Genomic DNA, 21134 nt, shown 5'->3' on the forward strand with positions numbered 1-21134 from the left:
ATCCTTTAGCAGAAAAAGATAGATAGCCAAGCCTGGTGCCCTTCGCTAACCTTTTAGGTAGCTGTCCTTGCTTCAGGACAAATGCGCTCACATGTCTCCAGGGAATTTGGGTAAAATTCGTGTAAGGAAAATTGAGAGCTTGTGTGATGCTTTGCAGAATTCATTATGATGCAAAGAAGAGATTTAAAGAAGATTATGAAAGAAAGGAAAGGGAGGAAGACAAAAAGGCAGCAAGAGAGAGAGATAGAGAAAGAGAAAGAGAGAGAGACAGAGAGAGAGACAGAGAGACAGAGAGACAGAGAGAGAGAGAGACAGAGAGAGAGAGAGAGAGAGAGAGAGAGAGAGAGAGAGAGAGAGAGAGAGAGAGAGAGAGAGAATAGAATCCCATTAAATACAAACTCAATGGGATAAGGAAAAGAATAGAAAATTTGTTGATTTTTTTTTCCATTTTGGTATCTGATTCCTTATACTATTCCTTATACTTACTAAGATTTCTTGTTTTTTCCCTATTTTTTTTTGAATGGGGGAACATCTATTTCCATGGTTAGTATCTGATTCAGTGCCTGCTTTGATCCTCAAAATCTGGATCTGATGGCCCAGACGATATACATATGATGTTGGAATGAACATGTTGGGGAAATGTTAGCTATAATATATTCTTTATAAGACAGTGGAAAAAGTTTTATGTAAGGGTCCCCCAAATTCCACCCTTCTCCTTACCCTTACTTTGAGTTCATCCAGTACTACATGGTTTGTATTTGGTACTTGTCTATGGGCTGTCTTAAGATTATTCTCTTACTGTATCATGTATATTTGTGGATATGGACATAGATATAGATATCAATACAGATGTTAACATCTATATTGATATTTATACCTATATTTTCTCCCCAGTTATATTGTTGGCATCTTCAGACCAGGGATTTTGGCCCTTGGCATCTTTTGTATTCTCCTACTTCCCGGTAAAATGTTGTGCACAAAGTTGCTCCTCAACAAAAGCTTTTTGAATGAGTAATTGAACAAAATTATGAATTAATAATTTGCAAAAGAAAACTTACTGGTTGTTTTAAACCATTCATCTTTGGCCAAAAGGTAAGTTTCTTTGAAGAGCTCCTACGAGCTTAAAGGAAAAAGTTAGCCTCACTATTATTCCTAGAGCACATTGGTCAAACAAAGGGATTTGATGGGCAAGCAGCCCCTTCCCTCTTTCCAGCTTTGCTTTTTTTTGACTGCAAAACTGCTTCAACATGTTTCTGAGCACTCCCTGCCCTGGGAGCCCCTGGCGGTTTCAGAACTGAACATGATAAGGCAAAAAACACACGAACTGACTGAACCTGCTAATGAAGCTAAAGTGACTTTGTCTAAATCCCTTTCTGTAAATCTCCTGCTGATCTCTCTGGACTTGCTATGGCTTGTCTGCCTCCTGTTCCATTTTGTCTTTGTTGTCGGAATCAGCCCTTGGCGGCTTTGTCTTTGGAATTCCGATGGAAATCCAGAAGTCCAAGGAGAACTGGAGGCTGGGAAGGTCAACTCCCAGAAGCAACCACTGTTGCCAAACTCAGATTGGAAAATCCAAACTCATTGGTTAAGACTTTATTGTTGAAGGTGATGATTCAGTTTTTCCTTTAAAAGCTCATCTATGTTTAAGATGAGAGGAAAGAAACTTTTCTTTTTCACTGATGTAGCTTCACTTTTGTGATTCAAAAGTTTAGCTTTTCCTTTCCCATAGCAATCTTGAGCAGCCTGTTGAGGGCAAAGACTTCCAAAAGCTTTCTGTATTGATTGTCTCCTGGCTCTGACCTTTAAATGACTTCAACTCTTTTTTTTCTTTTTTGGGAAGCCATCAGGGTTAAACAACTTGCCCAGGGTCACATAGCTAGTAAGTGTATGAGGCTGGATTTGAACTTGATCCTCTTGACTTCAGGGCCTGTGTTCTGTCTTCTGTGCTACCTAACTGCTGCTGTTCCCCTCCCCCTTTTTCTAAAAGAGGTTAATGTAGTCCAGAAGAAGCCATGCACAATTGTGGAAAGAACAAGGGATCTGAAATCAAAGGATGTGGGTTTGGTTCTTTGATCTATCACTTACTGGCTGAGTGACCTTGGAGACGTCATTAAACTCTCTAAAACCAAAACCTAAAAGGCTTCAAGTATTGGCCAGGTGAGAGATTCTGGTTTCATCGCTAGAGAATCCGTGATGACAAATTCTGAGTGGCTCCTCACCTGAGCTTGACTCACAGGTGATGAATTTTGTTCATGATACCATCTACTAAAGGCATGAAAAGGTTTCAATTTGCACAAATTTTGGAATACTGAAGGGGATATTAAGCTGGTCAGGGCTTCTTAATTTTGTGTGAGTGTGTGTGTGTGTGTGTGTGTGTGTGTGTGTGTGTGTGAGTGTGACAGATCCTTTGGCAGTCTGGTGAAACCCTACTCAAAATAATTTTTTAATGCATAAAATACATAGAATTGCATAGGAAACAAATTATATTGAAATTGTTATCCAAAAAATTTTTTTTTGAGCTCTTGAACTCTCAGGTGAAGAACCCTTGAGTTAGGTCCTATAGGAAGATTAAAATGCTCACTTTGTCTTCATGCAGTTTACAATCCAGTGGAGGCACATAACACATACATGTATACAACTGTAATTAAATAATACCTTGTAGGCCCCCCAAAATGGACAGAGGTGGGAACTTGAAGGGAGAGAAAAAGGTTAGAACCCTTGCTTTGGGGAATGAGGTAGGGAATTAATAAGAGCAGATTAGAATTGTCAAGCATCAAGGAATGACCAGTTGAGGTTTTGAGGAATGAATTTAAAGTGGATGAAATCAGAAAGATTTCATGACTTCTTCCACTGAGGGGTTCCCTAGCATTGCAAGATGATTAGGTCAGCGATAGCAAGGGGTTCCTAGGATGGTATCAGAGAATTATAAGGAGTCAAGTAAAGCCACAGTAGGAAATAGACGTTTTCAGCAACTGGAGATTACAATGAAAATGTGGTGGCCGTATGCACCAGACCAATGATGTAAGGGCACCAGAAACTTGGAAAAGATTCAGACAAATCTTTGCTAGCTTGATAATTTTAGACTTCAAGACTAAGAGCTGCACCTCCCAGGTAAGAGCTGTGATGAGAAGTTTGAAGGAGGCTGAAGGATGTGACCAGGTTGCCAAGTCAACAGTAAGAAGTTCCAGGGTCAAGGTGGTGCCAGACCAAATGATTTAGAGCTGAGAAATGAGGATGAAATTTGGGAGAGAAGGAATGGAGTGAGAAGAGTGTATAGACTGCAAAGCAGGTGGACAGAGGATGCCCCGGGGGAACTAGGCAAAAGGCAGAGGCTGCAATTATTGGTGCTTTAAATTTTCAGGCATGGAATCTCCTGAGAAAAGGGACACAGAGCTTAACGGAAAGTAGCAGTGAGATAACTGTTGTTTTATTTACAGGATTAGATAAGATGGCCCTCCTTTGTTCCTTCCATGCCTTGTGCTTGATGTTTCTGTGGTCTAAATGCTTTGAGAGGGCTTGGAGCCCTTTGAAAAATGAATCAACTTCTAATGTTCCCCATGGAGGTTTCTGGTTGGGTTCAAAAACAACTCAGAGAAAATATTATTTGAGAGATGCTTCCAAGAATGAGCCCGAGGTCAGGATCTCAGTACTCTGGTTACAAGAGTAAAGATCGAGTTTAGTGTGAATGAGGGATGGAGATAGGTGTAAAGATACATAGGCCAGTTAGGTCACTGATGAGGGCAATTTCAAAGTTTGGTATCTTGGAGGTGGGGAAAGTTCATGAGATGATGAGACTTAAGAAATGAACTGTGTGGCTTGAAGGAGGATAGAAAAGAATATTGGAGGTGAGGAAGCTGAGGAATTATGTGGCCAAGGTGTTAGGAAGGTCATTAACATGAATATCTAAGTACCTGTAGTTGAAGATAGGTGAGGTGAAAGGGGACACCTTGAGTATGAGGCCAAAATTGGGAGGTGGTGAACTTGGTGGTTAGGAGACAAGAGAAACAAGGTTGAGGGAGAGGTGGCATAAACTGATTGCCTTGAAGAAAAGAGATTATGGATGAATAATGTTAAAGGGACAGCAGTGAGATTCATGAATATGCCAACCCTTCTCCTGGCAGATGGGACTTAGGTGTTCTGGAGGAGAAGCCTCCACTGGGAAGATCTGAAAGGAATATGCTGCCCATAGATTAAAGCCAGATTTCTTTTTAATTACAAAAGTAGAAAGTATGTGGATGGAAAAGTTCAAGGAAAAAGGAGAGTTTGTCAGAAATTGGGGGGCATGGGCCCCAAAAACATAAACAGAAGGGTAGAGAAGGGGTAGACAGGGCTGGAGCGGGTCTGGGGACATGGCATTGGTCTTGATATAGAGGAGATTGCAGGAAGATGTAGAAGGAACTACTTGTACATCCTTGGGAAAATCATTTAAGGACTCCAGGCCTCTGTTTCTTCATCTGCAAAATGAGACTGTTAGATTAGAATAATTCTACCGCTTACCAATCTAAATTTATGACAGAAAATATTATGGAACGTCTAAGACTGGTTTACCAGAATAACAGTAAATGATCTGGAGGGGCATTTTATCTTTGGGCGTCGGGGGGGAGGGTTTGCTCAGTAGGTAGAAAGGTTTTATTATATAAAGTGGGGAAACTGAGGCATAGGGAGGCAAAGCAATTTGTTGTATTCTGCAAAACTGAGTCAGTTATGACCTTGAGATGAGGACTGTCAGCCTCCAAATTGGCCTGCCCCTTAATCTGCCTCACCTCTCCTTGAATCTCACAATGACATGTAGACTTTTCCTGAAGAATGCAGAGGCCAAGACAGAAAGACAAGGACAAAACAATGGAAAGGATTAGTTAGGTAAATCACACTGCCTGCCTTTAGCATCCATCTTATGCCCTTCCTCCTTGCCCAGTTGATACATTTTATTTTCCTTGCTTAAAATGCTGTCTCTGCCAAGAATGCTGCCATGTTTCACCTTGCATTGAATGTTCTTGTCTACTCCTGATAATTGTTTGCTAAAAAGAGGAGAAATGTCATTTAGAAGCAATTCAGGGAAGCTTGGTAAGGGAGGAAAATGAGCATTTCAGCATTGGTCTGAAGAGCTGCCCTGCGAACTGACTGAGAAGGGAAATTTGAAGTTAGAAAGCCATCTCGCCTTTAATATTAATGTAAGTGAAGAGGCATGTGTCTCAACTGGTATCCCAGGTGTAGCATATTGACTTATGGCATTGTAATGTAATTTCCTCTTGATTTTATTTCCTCTGACTAACATTTTGCAGATGGCACACCCTGTTTATTGGAAATAAAGGTACGGAAACAATAAAAAAAAAAGAAATACAAGTTTGGCTATCAGCTGCGTTGAAACCCTATCCCTTAAAATCTGATGGGAAAAACAGACTGCTTCATTTGTTACAGCCAGCCCTCACTCTATGTTCATGGCAAAGCAATCTTCTCAGCTCCTGTTCTTCACAGTGCTTCCGAAATTCCTCTCTCTCCTAAGCATGGTTCCTTGCAACACCCACACCACTGATCTCTCCTCCTTTCATCGTTGGTCCTTGTCTGTGGGACTGGAACAATCATTTCCTTCATCCTCCTCCCTGTCCCCCTCCCCCATACATTGAGTGTCCAAGGGCTCTTCACTGTCCCCCTGGCCCAACACTTGGTGTGAGTCAGTCCTTTTCTTTGTGTCTGTTGTTCCTGCTCCCTCTGTTCTAGCCAGTCTTGCCCCTTCTGTAGCCACTGAGACCTCTTTGGCTGCCCTTTCCACCAGGCAAAACACCTCTACTTTCCTACTCAATTGGGTCCATATTTCTCCTCCTTTATGTCCTAGGATCCATACTTGCCACCTCAAGTAATAAGAGCTTCACATAGGCTACTAGATAGTAGAGAGAATAGAGAATTAGAAGACCTGAGTTCAAATCTAGCCTTAGACACTTAACTAGCTGTGGATTCTGAGCAAGTCACTTAATCGCTTCCTACCTCAGTTTCCTCATCTGTAAAATGGAGATGATAATAACACCAGCTTCCCAGGACTGTTGTGTGGATCAAATGAGATAATAATTGCAAAGTGGTTAGCACAGGGTCTGACACAGATAATGCACATATTAGTTATTATCACCTGTCTCTCAGCATTGTTGTAAGGATCGGATGAGGTAATATTTGTAAAGTTCTTTGAAAACCTTAAAATGCCATGTTAGCTATTATTACTAATAACTCACATTTACTATAGCTTTACGCATACACACACACACACACATACACACACACAGACCTTCCTTAGAACTTGTAAATTGTACAGATGATAGGATAGGAAATGGACCTATGAAATTTTATTGATACAGAGAACTTGAGTTGCAGAATCTCCTTTGACCAAGGCAGGTTAGCATCTTTTCTGTAGCGTCAAAGAGCTGCCCAGAGCACTGGAGCATTACAGGACTTTACCCAGGGTACACAGCTCCTATGTATCAGAGGCTGGATTTGAACCCAGTATTTCCTGGTTTCTGGGAATTTAGGTCTTTCAACTCTAAGACCAAGACTTTTGCTGACTAACTAGGCTGGAATTTTTGAAGGCAAGATCTTGTATTGTCCAAATTCTAGAACCTACCATCTCATGTTCTCTAATTGTGACTCTTTCTTTATGATTAATCACAGATGGTTCTAAAGCAAGGCTAGGAGAATCCTTACTCTCAGCATAAATTAGAAATGATGAAGCTTTTTCTGACCAAACTCTGAACAATTTACTTAATCTGAACCAACCAACTGTATTCTCCTCACCCCTTCTTTGCCAATGATTAACTCCCTTGAACTCCTTAGACAGCTGGGATCCTTGAGGCACCCAAGAGCCTAGAAGGGAGTGATTGACCTGGTTACTGACCCATTATAATGCTTTGTATCATCAGAGGTTCCTCCTCAGGGCTCAGCTCCATTTCATGTGAGAAAGTGAATTCCTCTGGCTATCACTGTTGACTCTCAAGCCAGGTGAAAAATTGGTTTGGACACTGATAGCTCCTTTTACAGGGACTTGGAGTAGAAATACTCTATGGCCCGGAAAAGATTCTGATCATGGTGGGTTTTTGTTTGCTTTTATAAAAAATTCCAGCTGGTGACCTTCTTTCACAGCCATGAGCTCCTTAGGGTAGGGCTTCAGGGAAGTCTGGGGCTGCCATGTTTGGAGGAGACGGGGTATCAGAATTCCAGCTCTCGAGGCAGGCTACTCATCAGTCTGTGAGGCTTGGCTTAAATGGCCCAGAGAGACTGGGAGGATTTCAAAGAATCCCACTCATGGTGTATACCCCCTTATACAGGGCATCATTCCTTTCCAAATCACACACATAGTCTTTCCTATTCTCCCCCCCAAAATGATATTATATTATATTATACTATACAGTATTGTACTGATGCTATACTATTCTATTTTGATACTATACTATACTACACAATACTGTATTGACTGAAGATTTATTAGCATTTGCTACAGGCCAAATGAGCAACTAGGTAGATAGAATGCCAGAACTGGAGTCAGCAAGACCCGAGGCCAATGCTGTGTGACCCTGGACAAGTCACTTAACCTTTTTTGCCTCAGTTTCCTCATCCGTAAAATGAGTTGGAGACAGAAATGGCGAAGCATTTTTGCCAAGAAAACCCCAAAAGCGTTTATAAAGAGTCAGATTACTTAAATGAGTGAGCAATATGAACAGAATCAAATATTGTATCAGGCCCTGGAGGTACAAAGGCAAATGAGACAGCACCTGCACTCAAGCAGAATATGTTCTATACTCTTCCTTTGTAGGGGGAAAGAAAGCAGAGACCATGGGAGAACAAGCAGGCTAATGCACTTTGAAGTGGTTCAGCTGTTCTGGAAGGCAATTTGGAATTAGCCCCCTGCCCCAGGCATGAGACTGTACCCATGCTTTGAGCCAGTGTTACCCCTGCTGGACTTACACATCTAGGAGACCAAATAAAAGGAGAAGAACTCGCAGGTACAAATGGATTTATAACAGCTCTTTTTTGTATCAGTAAAAGCCTGGAAATGAATGATGTGCCCATCAAATGGGGAATGGTTCAATTGATTGTGATGTAGAGGAGTGGTTTGTGCCAGAAGAAATGACAAAAGCGACAGGTTCAGAGAAATTTGGGAAAACTTATGTGAACTGATGCAGAGTGAAGTTAGTAGAATCAGGAGGACAATTTATGCAACAAACAATAGTATAGTAAAGAAAAAACTCTGAAAGACTTGAAGACACTGATTAATGCAATAACTAAGTCCCATTCCTGAACATAGATGATAAAGCATGTTACCCACCCCAGGGCAGAAAGCTGTAGATAAAGACGTGGTCTTATTCAGACATGGTCAATGAGGGAATTTGTTGTGCTTTACTTTGTGAATTTGTTACAAGGGGATATAGAGCTAGGATATCCAAACTGGGGTCACAGGGGAGGAAGATTAAAAGAAAGGAAAGAAAAGGGAGTTACTGAAGCATCTTTTTTTTCTTCTTTTGCCAAGAAGAGAAGTTCAGAAAGGCTTGCAAATGAGCAGGGCAGCTTCAAAAGCTACAGTCTGAATTTAATATAAAAAGGTTATGTGTGGTACCTTTATGCGTTTTGCCTGTATCAGTTATAATGTCACATGGGTCTGCCTGGGTGTGGCTCATAAGGAGATGTAGGAAGATATCTCCAGAGTCCCCTTCCTTCACCCTTCTCCAAGGGAGATTTATTCTCACCAAAGGAGAAGTAGGAGGTTGAGGCCAGAGGCTGGCAACTTTGCTCTTCAGAGAGAGGGGAGTACTGGCCTAGAACTATCTGCTCCTTTAAATATCTTTCCTCTGAGGGAAGGAATTTTTAGGTTCAAACAGAGCTCTTGATCAATATCCCTTAACAAGGATATTTAACTAAACAGGGAAATAAAGCCCCAAGCTGTACATCCAAGGCTCCTTTCCCACCAATACCAGTTCAGCAAAGAATATCTGAAGTGAATAGTAGATAAACCCATTTATCCAAGTCGATAGCAAAATAGAAGTCAGAAATAGACCTATGAGAATATATACCAGACAATATACAAGGGGGAATGGATCATCCTTTGGGAGTTAGATTATTTCAGAGAGAGAGAGAGACAGAGAGAGAGACAGATAGAGTGCCAGCTTTTACCCAAGAAAGAGACATATATTTTCAGATATGACCAACTGCTGATTTATTTTGCTTGATCATACATAATTCTTCTAGGGGAAGGCCCTTATTTTTTTGGTGGGGGTGGGGTGGGTATGAAAAGTAGTAGATAGTGATAGAAATGAGGGAAAAAAGACATAATAAAGAAAATATTAAAAACACAGGATCAAAAAATAAACTTAGAAGGAAATACAACTGACGATTTTTATTACTACTGTATTAAATTTAATGTGCACTTAAAAATTTCAAACTGATCATAACAAATTCATGGTTTCATATATACTCCTCAGCTTTGTTCTCCATTTTATGTTGAAATATTCATGCTTTTGGATGATAATTAAATGAATAATAATAAAAAGAAAATTTAAAAAAGTTTAAAGCTGACTAGTTTGGCAATAGTTGAGCACTAGATCGGCATAATCAGATCCGTATTTTAGGAATGTTAATCTGATGGCCGTGTGAAGATGGGTTAAAAAGACAAGAGGCTGCATCTAGGGAGAAGTAATCACCTCTATTCTCCAGCTTCTACAAAGGGTATCATCAAAAACACAAATCTTATTTTTAAGACATTCATCATACCACATTCTCTTAAATCGGGAATAATAGGCAGCTCAGATTATATGATATTTTAGTTTTTACTCTTTTCTTAACAACCTTGTGAAGTAGGTAGTTCAAGAATCATGCCCTTTTTATAAAGACAGGTGGAGAAGGGTAAACTGACTTGAGCATAGTAAGCAGTGGGGTTAGACCTTGAGCTCAGATCTCCTTCCCAGTGGTCCCACCTTATAATATGTCCCCACTTTCTTCACTTTTCCCTGCCTATATCACAGTTCGTCTTCCTCAACCTTTCATTAACCTAGAGTGACTTTTCACATCTCACTTCCATCTGTCCTATTACAAGTTAAGATTATTTTTACATCTTGGGAGGACATGGAGCAAATTTTTCTCTCTTCCTCCCCTTTCTCTCTTTCTAAGATGGTGAACAATTTGAATATGTTATATATGTGCAATCATATTTCCATATTAGTCTGATCTCTATCATTTTAAGAATGAAGAAACTAAGTCCTGGAGAGGGAAAGTAATTTGTTAAGGTCACACAGGTTGTGAATGGTAAAATGTGATCTCAAACTCAGGTTCTCTGACTCTAAAGGCAAGCCTCTGTTCCATTGTATCACTACCTCCTAAGAACTGAATGGTGACTGTAGAAACAAAAATTCTTGGTAATAAAAGTTCTTCTCCCACAATCCAATTGCTTTCCATTATTACTGAGTGTTAGTTTATGTAACATCTGTTAATCATTTTACTCATGTTATCACCCCTACCTCTTAACCTTAATAATGACTTCTTAGCCATTAGGCTGCTAGACCAAAGATCCTCCCTAAAAAAGACCTTTACTAGAGTGATTCAAATGACTCACTTCTCCTGTCTCTTACTAGTAGTCCATAAGATGACTGGTCAATTCCTCTTGGACTTCCTTGCTCATGCCTTGTTCATTCTGTTACCTAACTGTAACCTCAGAACCTTCTTTCAACCTCAGAATCCCCTCAATCCCAGTAGCCTACCAAGATTGCTTTATTCCTCTAGTTCAGATGACCAGTGGAATCCTGGAGGGGTCCGAGGGGAGATGTTACACTGGGGCAAGGATTCTTAACCTCTTTTTTGTCATTCTGGTTGAAGGTCCTGGCTTAAAATATATGGTATTGCAAAAGTTCATGAAAATAAAGATGCATCTTTTTTTTTTTACTGTCCACGTTCATGGACTCCCTGAAATTGAATCTGTTCACAGATCCCAGGTTAGGAACTTCTTCTATGGGCATGACACTACCAACGGTCTCTGCTCTGCCTTCTAGCTTCAGGTCCCTTCTTCAGCACATAGCCTTTCTGGGTTCACCATAATCCTACTGTATTTCTTCTGCTGGTTATCTGTACTTTTCCTCAGCTACAGCTTGTTTGCACATAATTGTTTGCATGTGGTCTCCACCATTAGATTGTGAACTTCATCAGAGGACCGACTGTCTTTAGCCTTTCTTTGCATTCCTATTGCCTTAACTCAGCGGCTAACACATTATAGGCACTTAATAAATGCTTATTGAGGGACTGACAAAACGTCAAGGTTCTTGACAGTTCACTGTAATGCTGGCTCATTGATTCAGCCTTTAAATTCTACTTACATAGCTTTGACAGGTCAGTGTCTGCTTTTTTTGGGTTTTATTTTAAACTCTCTGGCTAATTCATGCCATACCACACCCAGCTCAGCTACACACTCAGATAGATGCTTCAGAGAGGTTTTTGATATGGGCAGTGATGAGTGCTATTAGTGGGGTGTTTTCCATTTGGCTTCACGTCCTCATTTGCCTAGAGTTAAGCTCAGTCTCTTCCAGGCCCTGGCCCTGAGAGCCTGTACTTGCTCACTCACTCAGATTTATGATTGCTTTAAATATTTTGGACTGTCGGCATGCCAACACGGGGACCCACGCTAAGGAAAGAAAGAGAGGAATTCTCCAATGCTCAGGGTCCTGCCCAAATGCCTGGAATGTGCCAGGGGCAGGGGAGGTGCTGAGAAAGTGCCAGCATGGGTTATTCTAAGTGGCTTTTTTTTACCTGGCTCTAGATGTAAGAAATGTTGGCAGGAGTCAAGAAAATGAATGGATATGGAGTCCCTGGGGCCTGGGGCAGGGGTGTTCTGGGAAATATTGGAGGAAACTCAAATGGAAGTGAGTGGGCAGAGGTTACAGGAGTTTTGAGTGGCACTGACTATGACCTAAAATGGTGAAAAAACCCCTTTCCTCAAGAGAATGACTAGAAACCAAATGCTCCAAGAGCCATGTTAGAAAACCAAATGAAAGGAAAGACATTCCACAAGCTCTCTCCAGACTGATTAAGAAAGTCAATGGAGTCAGAGAACTGGAAGGGACTCTTGGGATCCAAACCAATCACTTTATATAGGATTTAAACTGAGGCCCAGAGAGGCAAAGTAACTAGATTAAGTTCACACAGTAAGTTAGCAGAACTCAGGCTAGATCCCAGGTCTCCCAGACCTCTTGTTTCTTTGGCTCTTTCCATTACACTGAAGTTGTCTCTGAAACCTGAGGGTGTGATCCAGTTAAAGTTGTCAAGAGAAGGGTAACAAGCCAATTACCCTTCTTGGAAACTGAATACAAGACAAAGGAGAATTGCTATCCCAGAACACAGATATGTCTCATTCCTTGGAGGTATTCTAGTATAGAATAGATCTCTCTGTCTGTGCTAGGTGAAGTATAGATAGGGTGAGCCTAGACCAGTATTTCTTAACTTGGGGTCCACAGACCTCTTTAGGCATTCGTGGATGGATATCAAGGGGTCTGTGAACTTAGATGGGAAAAATATATATATTTTCACCAATCTTTGTTTTCCTTTATAGTACTATGTATATTATTCATATTTTCACATATGTATACTATATTCATATATAGTATAAATATACAATATATGAATATATGATATATGATATATGTAATATATAATTATATATTAACATATAATAAATGTATACTATATTCATATAGTATATCTATATTCATATACTATTTTCATATATTTATACATTTAGAACAGTATTCTCTGAAAGGGTCTCTAGGCTTCACCAGACTGCCAAAGGGGTCCATGATACAAAAAGTTGAGAACTGTTGACCTAGAGGGTCATTGATCTAAGGAATAGTTTCTGAGTGCAGATAGCCCAAAGGAGGAGAGCTGTCAGCAGGGACAGAAAGGGGACCCAAATTCCTGATTATCTTTCCCTTCCTGGCCAACTGGATACAGTCATCTGTTGTAGAAAATCAGCCACATGTGGTATAACTTGCAAAAGATGAGGGATGGGGTGTGTCCAGGGGGAGAATGCAGTCAATACAGATGGTACTACAAGCTATGTTGGCAATAGGACAGGTCAGGCTGCCCTTTGGGAAGAGGCATTCTCTTCCCTTTTGGTCTCTTCCAAGCCTTTTGGATAGGGTACCTTGTTTTACAAACCTCTTCTCATGCAATCCAGGAACAGTAAGGGATTGGGTCATTTTGCCCTCTTCACTTACAGAAGAGCACTAGGTCTAGGTCCCAATGACTCCTCCCCACAAGCAGGGAAGGCAAAACTTGAATCTGGCCCCAGTCCACATGACAGTAGACACTGTTGGTTGTAGACAGTAGCTCCATTTTAGAACTATAAATTACTGGGTATCATAGAGGCAAAATTGGGAGAGACTTCAGAAGATAGGCAGTGTAGAGTAATCTTAACCAGTAGAGGGCTTTTCTCATGCGATTATCACTAACGATGAATCAGATCAGATCAAATCAAAATATGTTTGTGGAAAAGTTACTACTAGCAAGGTTTTGTGCTGGATTATGGGGTAGTAAGGCCATGTGTGCAGGAAGGTCAGGGATGGGACTCAAAGAAGTAGCAGATATCCCGTTTGGGGGATTGGCATCGGTATAAGAAAAGTTAAATTATAATACTCTTCAAACCAAAAGTATAAGAAATAACATGATTATTTGCCAAATGGCAGGATATGAATATTTGTCAGATGTACACTGTTGATATTACATTAGAGGAAGGACAAACTATTGTGGACAGGAAAGACTTTATAGAGGTAGAAAGATTTGAATCAGTCTTTGAAGAGTGGGGATGGTTTGGGGGGAAAAAGAGGGAGTAAGAAAGCATTGCAGACCAGGGAAAGGGGATGAGCAAAAAGCATGAAGCAGGAAAGAACAAAGCCTGTTTAAAGGCTGAGGACTGTAACAATCTGACTGGAGCAGTGGGTTTGGGTAGACAGGCAGTAGGAAATAAAGGAGAGGTACCTTGGGGCCAAAACTGAGGGCCTTTGGTGCCAACTGAAGGACTTTAGACTCTACCTGTAGTCCCTGGGGAAGCCTTTGAAGGTTTTTAAAAAGGGGAAAGAAATGTGAGAACAGGGTTTTAGAAGGCAAAATCTGTCTTTGAGTGTGAATTAGGGAGGGAAAAGACTAGAGGCAAAGAAATCAGGCAATTGTTGTCGTCCAGACAAGCTTCAATGAACAGCTGTTGTTGAAATTAGGATGATAATAGAAAGAAAATACGCATCTACATCTATTAACCACCTACTGTGTGCCAGCCACTGCACTGCTTTATAAATATCTCAGTAGAGGGTCATAAAAACTCTGGGAGACATTATTGTTACCATTTTACAGATGAGGAAACTGAGGCACAGAGTGGTTAAACCACTTTCCCTAGAGTCAAAGAGTTAAATTTCTAATGTCTAATTTGAAGCTAGGGCTTCCTGATTCCACCCACCATGCCAACTTCTAAGCAAAGTTTTATAGAGACATTAAAAATGGACAGTTGTCAGAATTTTGGTAACTTATTAGCTGAGGAGGGTCAGGCAGAGAGGGAAGAGTCTCAAAGATTTTTAAAGGACTTTTTTAAAAAAAAGGACTCAGAGATTTCAAGTCTGAGTGATGGGTGCCATTAACCCAAGTAGGGGAGTTGGGAGAGGTAGCCACTTTGGGGGGAAGACAGGAAGATAACAAGTTTTATATCCAAGATGTTGAGTTTGAACTGACAGTGGAATCTTAGGGTAGGGATGCTACCACTGTACCTTCCAACTCTGCGTACGGTATGATTCCATGAGCTGGCTTGCTCACAGTCTTACTGGGTATGGTATAGAGAGATTCAGATAACCAGGCTTTCTGCTCTCTAGGAGCTCAAGCATAAAACAAATGTTGATTGATGTGGGACCATAGTACAAGACATACTTAGACCCAATAATAAATACTTTTAAGCAGAGAGATGAAGATAGAGTTTTGGTTACTCTGCAATCTTAAGAATGTATATTTTGATGAATAGGGGTGTTGAATCCATTTAAATCCAAGATGGGTCCCTAATCTGGTCTAAGAGAACTCCTTACCAATACTATGCTTATGGCCAAAGGTTGGAAATATTCTCTGATGTACAGATACATGACATGGGTATGCATTATTAGATACACTTACTGGAGCTGTATGCAAACATGTCTGGATTTTTTTGTACAGTCCTATTGCCCTGGGCCTTAGGCCTTGTTGAGCCACCAAGAGGTCAGCTTTCCCAGGCACCAAAGCTTCCTTGGAGTCAATCCAGATCTCAAATTCAAGATATCTTTGCAGTTGGCCCCAGGGCTTTCACCTCTCATCACTTTCTTAACCTCCCTGATTGATCGATCCCAGCTGGAGGTTCTGAGTCTGCTTGGCTTCATGCTTCAAGGATCAATTGCAGCTGGTCACTAATTATCTTCCCTTCTTCTAGCACTACCACTGTAACTAGATGCTTGATTTGGGGATCAACTCCTTTCTTCTCTTCTTATGTTGCCTCCATACAAACTAGACCAAAAGAGTGAATTTTCTAGAATGTATTCCCAAGGCAAAAACGAAATATACAAATTTAGATGTAGCTCAGGGTAAGACAATTGGTAATATGAATTAAAAGAAAGCCACCCAACCTCATAGTGGACTTAATTATAAACCTATTCCTCTAATGGTAACTCCTCAGGCCTAGCTTGGCCCTCATTCTCTTACAGTCCAGATGTTTATGACTAGATGAGAATGACTTTTCTTGTTCTAGAACATGCCCTGCTGAAATGAGATTTGCTCATCCCTGTGCTCTGACCCATGTTCACCAAGATGTTCTACAATCCCAGGTTCACTCTCTTATCACTCAAAAACTACCTGATACAATGATGGAATTTGGAGCTTCACCTCACATTTCTACAGAATTACCAGACAACTGGACATTTTCTCTTCTTCTGCCCAAAGTGGGAGAAAGGCCAAAACAGAATTATCATATACAGTTAATATGTCCTCATCATTGTTGTCATCATCATCAAAATTTATATGGTACCTACTATGTGCCAGGCACCATGTTAAGTGCTTTACAAGTATTATTTTATCTTCATGACAACTAAGGGAGGGAGGTGCTATTATTATCTACATTTTACAAGTGAGGAAACCAAGGTAAACAGGGCTTAAATGACTTGCTAAAATCAGCATAATCCAACCTCATATACGAGTCATCCCTAAAGTTTCCAAATGATAGCTCCCTTTCCATCGTCTTCATCCATTCTCATCCTTCCCCATAAGGTCTACCTACCCCAGCCCCATCCCTTGCAGTGAGTAGGTCCCAGTTCCTGGTGTTACACATTTCTAATGTACTTGACCAAGTAATGAGCTCATCCTAGGGGTGAAGACTGGGAAAGAAAAGGCATGAGAATTCCATGCCCAGAACGGATAGGACTGAAGTAAGTGTCACCTTTTCTTCCATCAATCTGAGAAGGTTTAGTGGAGTAGTTTCACACAAGTCATCCAACTGATGGAAAGGAGAATAATAGATGCACGTTGTAGACAGGGTTTTCCAGAATTTAAGGTAGCTTAGTGTGGAGGGGAAAATAGACAAACCAGGTGAAAGGAAAACACAAAATTTGCTTCTAAGGAGCAAGAGAGGACGAAGACATCATTCTTTTCCGTACTAGGCCATGGGGGTCCTCCATCCTACCCTCCCTTGGTCACTCTTCTCAAGGTTGCCAGCTTCATTTCCATGCAGTGGGGTTCTGGGTTGGCTTGATACCCTGGCTCAGAATCCTCATGGATTTTTACCTTTTCCTGCTTCACCCCACCTCCATGCCAGTGTGCAGACAAAAACCCCAAAACAACTGCTTAGAAAATATTCAATTGAAATTCCTCCTACGGTGTCTATTTCTGTCTCGATAAGGCCTTGGCATGCCATGGGTGGCTAAATATATTTGTTGCTTCCACTCTAATGCCAATCTAGATCTTTAAATATTTCCAAATACATTGTTCCAGCTTTCTCTGCAGAGGGAATCTTTGCCACTCAAGACCTCCCATGACCTAGAAAGAAAAAAATGGAAGTAAAGGGAATGCATTTCTTTAGAGTGAAATATGTTCTATAGGGAAACTTTCTCACACAGAAATTTAACCCCCCTCTGCAATAACCCAACTTTATAATGCAGTGAGATTAGCATTGCCTTTGAGGTCCTGCATACACAAGAGTATTTTCTAGATTGGGACATCTAAGACATAAGAGGTAGGTAGGTGGTATATTGGACTCGGGAAGACCTGAGTTTGAACGTAGCCATAGACACTTATGAGCAGTTAGATGGTGCAGTGGATAGAGCACTGGAACTGGAATGAGGAAAACTCATCTTCATGCGTTCAAATCTGGCCTCAGATACTAATGTGACCCTGGGCAAGTCACTTTGCCCCTTTTGCCCCGTTTCTCATCTGTGAAATGATCTGGAGAAGGAAATGGCAAACCCCACTATAGTGTCCTTGCCAAGCAAACCACAGATGGGATCCTGAAGAGTCGGACATGACTGAACAGACACTTAATAGCTGTGTGTCTCTGGGCAAGTCACTTAATCTTTCTCAGCCTCAGTTTTCTGATCTGATAAATTAACATAATAATAATAGCACCCATCTCTCAGAGTTGCTATGGAATAATATGAAAGAATATTTGTAAATATATTATAAACATTAAAGTACTATTTTAATGCCGACTAATTATCTCCACTAACCTCAGAAGCTTCTGAGAATTGTTGATATGAGGAATGGGGTGGGGTTAGAGAAGAGAGAAGGATAAAGATGTTGGAGTTGAGAGATCTATGTGCATTTGGCATTTGGCATGAGTTGAATATTGTACACAAAGTCTGGCGATAGTGAATCTAGAATCTTGGAGTCAATTGCTTGGGCATCCTAATCCCCAACCCCCAACTCCCATGTGATTTTTATACTGGATTTGGTACCTATCTAATTCAATAAACATTTATTAAGTACTTACTGTGTGCCAGGTACTGTGCTAAGTGCTGGGGATACAAAAAGAGGCAAAAGACAACTCCTGCCCTCAGGGACCTTACAATCTAAAGGGGAAGAGGGGGGCAATATTCAAACACACATATGTGAAGCAAGCTATATATAGGATAAATAGGAAATAATTAAGAGGGAAGGCACTGGAATTAAGAGGAGTTAGAGAAAACTTAAGTAATTCACTTTTCCAGGGTTTTTTCTCCTGATTTACTAAGTGGACAAATGCTGTCTCCATGGCTTCAGAAGGATGCTCAGCTTACGAGGGAGCACAAAAGTGTTTCTGGAATGGAAGGAAGGGAGGTGTAAAGAGTTTCAAGGGAAAATAAAATTGTCAGTCACTATTATCAAAGATGAATTCATTTAAAATAGACATACATGAGATATAGTTGGTAGATATTATACAATATTAGATTTAGAGATAGAAGGGACTCAAGAGCCCAATTGGTCCAGCCCCTTCATTTTACAGATAAGGAACTGAGATCTAGACTTATCCATGCTCATACAGGTCATATGTAACAGGGCTGGAATTTGAAGCTAGATTCTTTAATTTCTTTCTTTCTTTTTCTGGGAGGCAATGGCAGGGTTAAGTGACTTGCCCAGGGTCACATAGCTAATAAGTTTTCTGAGGCTGAATTTGAACTCAGGTCCTCCAGACTCTAAGGCTTATATTCCATCCACTGTGCCAACCTAGCTGTTCCAGATTATTTGGTTTCAAAACAAACAGTTCCCTCCCACCACCACCACACAGCCACTCAGAAAGGAAGCAAAAATAAAAGAGTGGAATACTTACAAGTGATCCTGGTCCTATTTAACTCAGACTAAAGATGAGGGTTTCCAGTTCCCTTGATCTTCTAGGTTAGTTATCCTCATATAATCTCTATAGACCTTCCTTTCAACACCTTTAATATCTCAGCCATAGCCTTGTATCTATAAAAAGTACTTTATGCCCCAGGTTGTTGTTGTTGCTGTGTTCGTCCGTTGCTGAAGAAGACCGTGCCATCAGAGAAATGACGACTTGACTTGTGCTTGACTTTGTTTTGAGTGAGTGAGGGCTGTGCAGGTCACCAGCCTCACTTCTCCTCCAGAGCCATCTGAATCCAGTGACCAGATATTCATCAGGGTGACTGGAGATGGCCCAGGGTGCAATGGGAGACCTTGGCCTTTTAGACTCAGGACTTTTCAGGTACTCACTTAAAGTGAGGTAATGCCTATTCAGTGAATAGACCTGTTTTAAAAGTAGTCAGGGGATGGCCCCTTTAAATGGAAAATAGATGATAGATAGATAGATAGATAGATAGATAGATAGATAGATAGATAGATAGATAGACAGACAGACAGATCACACTGGGAGGGGCAGGAGTCTCACCTCCATTAGGAGGATGTTGGTGAATATTCACCTCATATCAAGATAGGGACATGGAGGCCAAGAGGAATTGAATGCCTTGCCCAAAATCACAAAGAAACAAGTCCAGGACTAGAACCCAGATCCCTCAGATTTCTCACTAACTAGCAGCACTTCCAGATTTCTGCCTTCTATCTCCTTTGTTAGGGTAATGCCATGTCCATAATTTTAGACTGATCAGAGTTCCTTAAGCTAGCAGTTTGTGCAGGTTAGATTGATTAGGAATTCAGATCTCATATCTTTATTCAATGTAGACCAGAGTGTGGGAAATGCATCTTTTAAGGGCAGTGAAATGAGGAATGGTTGATCAAAAGTGTGTGTGGGAGCTCTTCAATGGAAGGTCCTCCTTACAAACCCTTCAGATCATAGGGATCATGTGACAAGGTGTTATACTGGATGTTATGTCTTGTCAGTTGTCAGTCATGAAGCAAGGCATAAGAGCATGATGACTTTTGGGGGCTTTTCTTTTCTGCTGGGGGAGATCTGTGATCTCATCAATGGGCACCATAAGCTCCACAAAGTCAGGGATTGTTTTTGTCTTTTTTTGTATTCCCAGTGTTTAGCACATTGTAGGTACTTAAATACTCCTTGAAAGACTGACGTGTTCTTCTTTCAGTGGTGCTGATGGGAAACTATCCGTATTTTCTTATCCTGTGTAACTTTTGTCCAGAACTTCCCATGAATCCATGTCAATGATTTCCGTCTACCACACTAATGGTCTTCCTCCATGTTTCCTGATGTTGTATGTGTGCTATCCCATGCCTATCCTTTGCACTTATTACATGATCACCCTACCTCTTACTGGGCCAGGTCATAACTCCACTATCTTTTCTACTGTTTCTTGTGATCAGGATAAGGCTGGTAATGTGCTATGTAACTCCTCTCCAACCACCATATGCTTCTCTACTTTTTTTTGAACAACTTACAATTTTTATCCTTAAGAGATAGTTTTATTCTATGATCCTCAGCCCTGGAGTATAACTGGAAGGATATTGGTGTGAAAAAGATGGATTTTCATTACAGGGAGAAACATGGGGTTATCAAAAATGCTGCTTGCTTCCCAGACACAATCCAGCCCCCTCTCTTCTTTCTAGTTAATTCAGAGCTCCAATTGTCCATTTGAGGCGTTCAAGGTAAATGTGTTGGTGAACCAGCTCTCCATCCACCTACAGTGTTATTATTGTCTGGAAAATGGGTATACTTCATCCACTTGGTTGTTAGGGTAAATTCTTTTTAGTTGTTGCAGAGGAGATCCCATAGTTCCATAAAAAAAGATCTTATCCAGGAGAGCTAGATAAATGAGGATTTTTTGGGTTTCTCTGAAGCAGCTCTTGGCTTTTCCTATTGTCTCTTCTGCTGAGCTGGGACCTTTCAATTCATTTCATGCTCCTGCCTTTCCCTCCCACCCCCTCCCATCTCCCCACCCCCCAACCAGTGCTGGCCCACAATCAAGCATTTTCACACTCTGTGGCTTCCATCTGGAACTCCCTTCCTCAATTCCTGATGCTGGCTGCCTCCAGGGCCTGTTTGCTATTTCGGTGCCCAGAAACTCACTCAGCTCTGGCAGCCCAAGTCTTCATCTGCTAGGGATGGATTGATAATAGCTTACTGAGATCAGGGGTAGAGGGGATGACCTCTCAAAGTTTCCTTGGAGTACAAAATTTCTAGGTTTCTGTGCTGCTGGAGTTTTCTCAGCTTGGACGGGAGGAGAGAG

At 41.0% G+C, this 21134-nt stretch overlaps 1 long non-coding RNA gene across 2 annotated transcripts in view; it reads left to right on the forward strand.

The window, feature by feature from the left end:
* The first annotated feature begins 1515 nt into the window (after positions 1-1515).
* The window catches only part of LOC140511638 (uncharacterized), a 52984-nt gene continuing 33365 nt past the window's right edge, over positions 1516-21134 (forward strand). Inside the window, exons 1-2 of one of the 2 annotated variants that reach the window (XR_011969598.1) lie at positions 1516-1605; positions 7793-7982. This is a non-coding gene — a long non-coding RNA (uncharacterized lncRNA). Of the gene's footprint in view, positions 1606-6709; positions 7069-7792; positions 7983-21134 lie in introns of those variants that run through there. The other variant, XR_011969599.1, reaches the window with a different exon arrangement.

The sequence above is a fragment of the Notamacropus eugenii genome, chromosome 6 (genome assembly GCF_028372415.1).
Source record: "Notamacropus eugenii isolate mMacEug1 chromosome 6, mMacEug1.pri_v2, whole genome shotgun sequence".
In the NCBI taxonomy this organism is placed as follows: Eukaryota; Metazoa; Chordata; class Mammalia; order Diprotodontia; family Macropodidae; genus Notamacropus; species Notamacropus eugenii.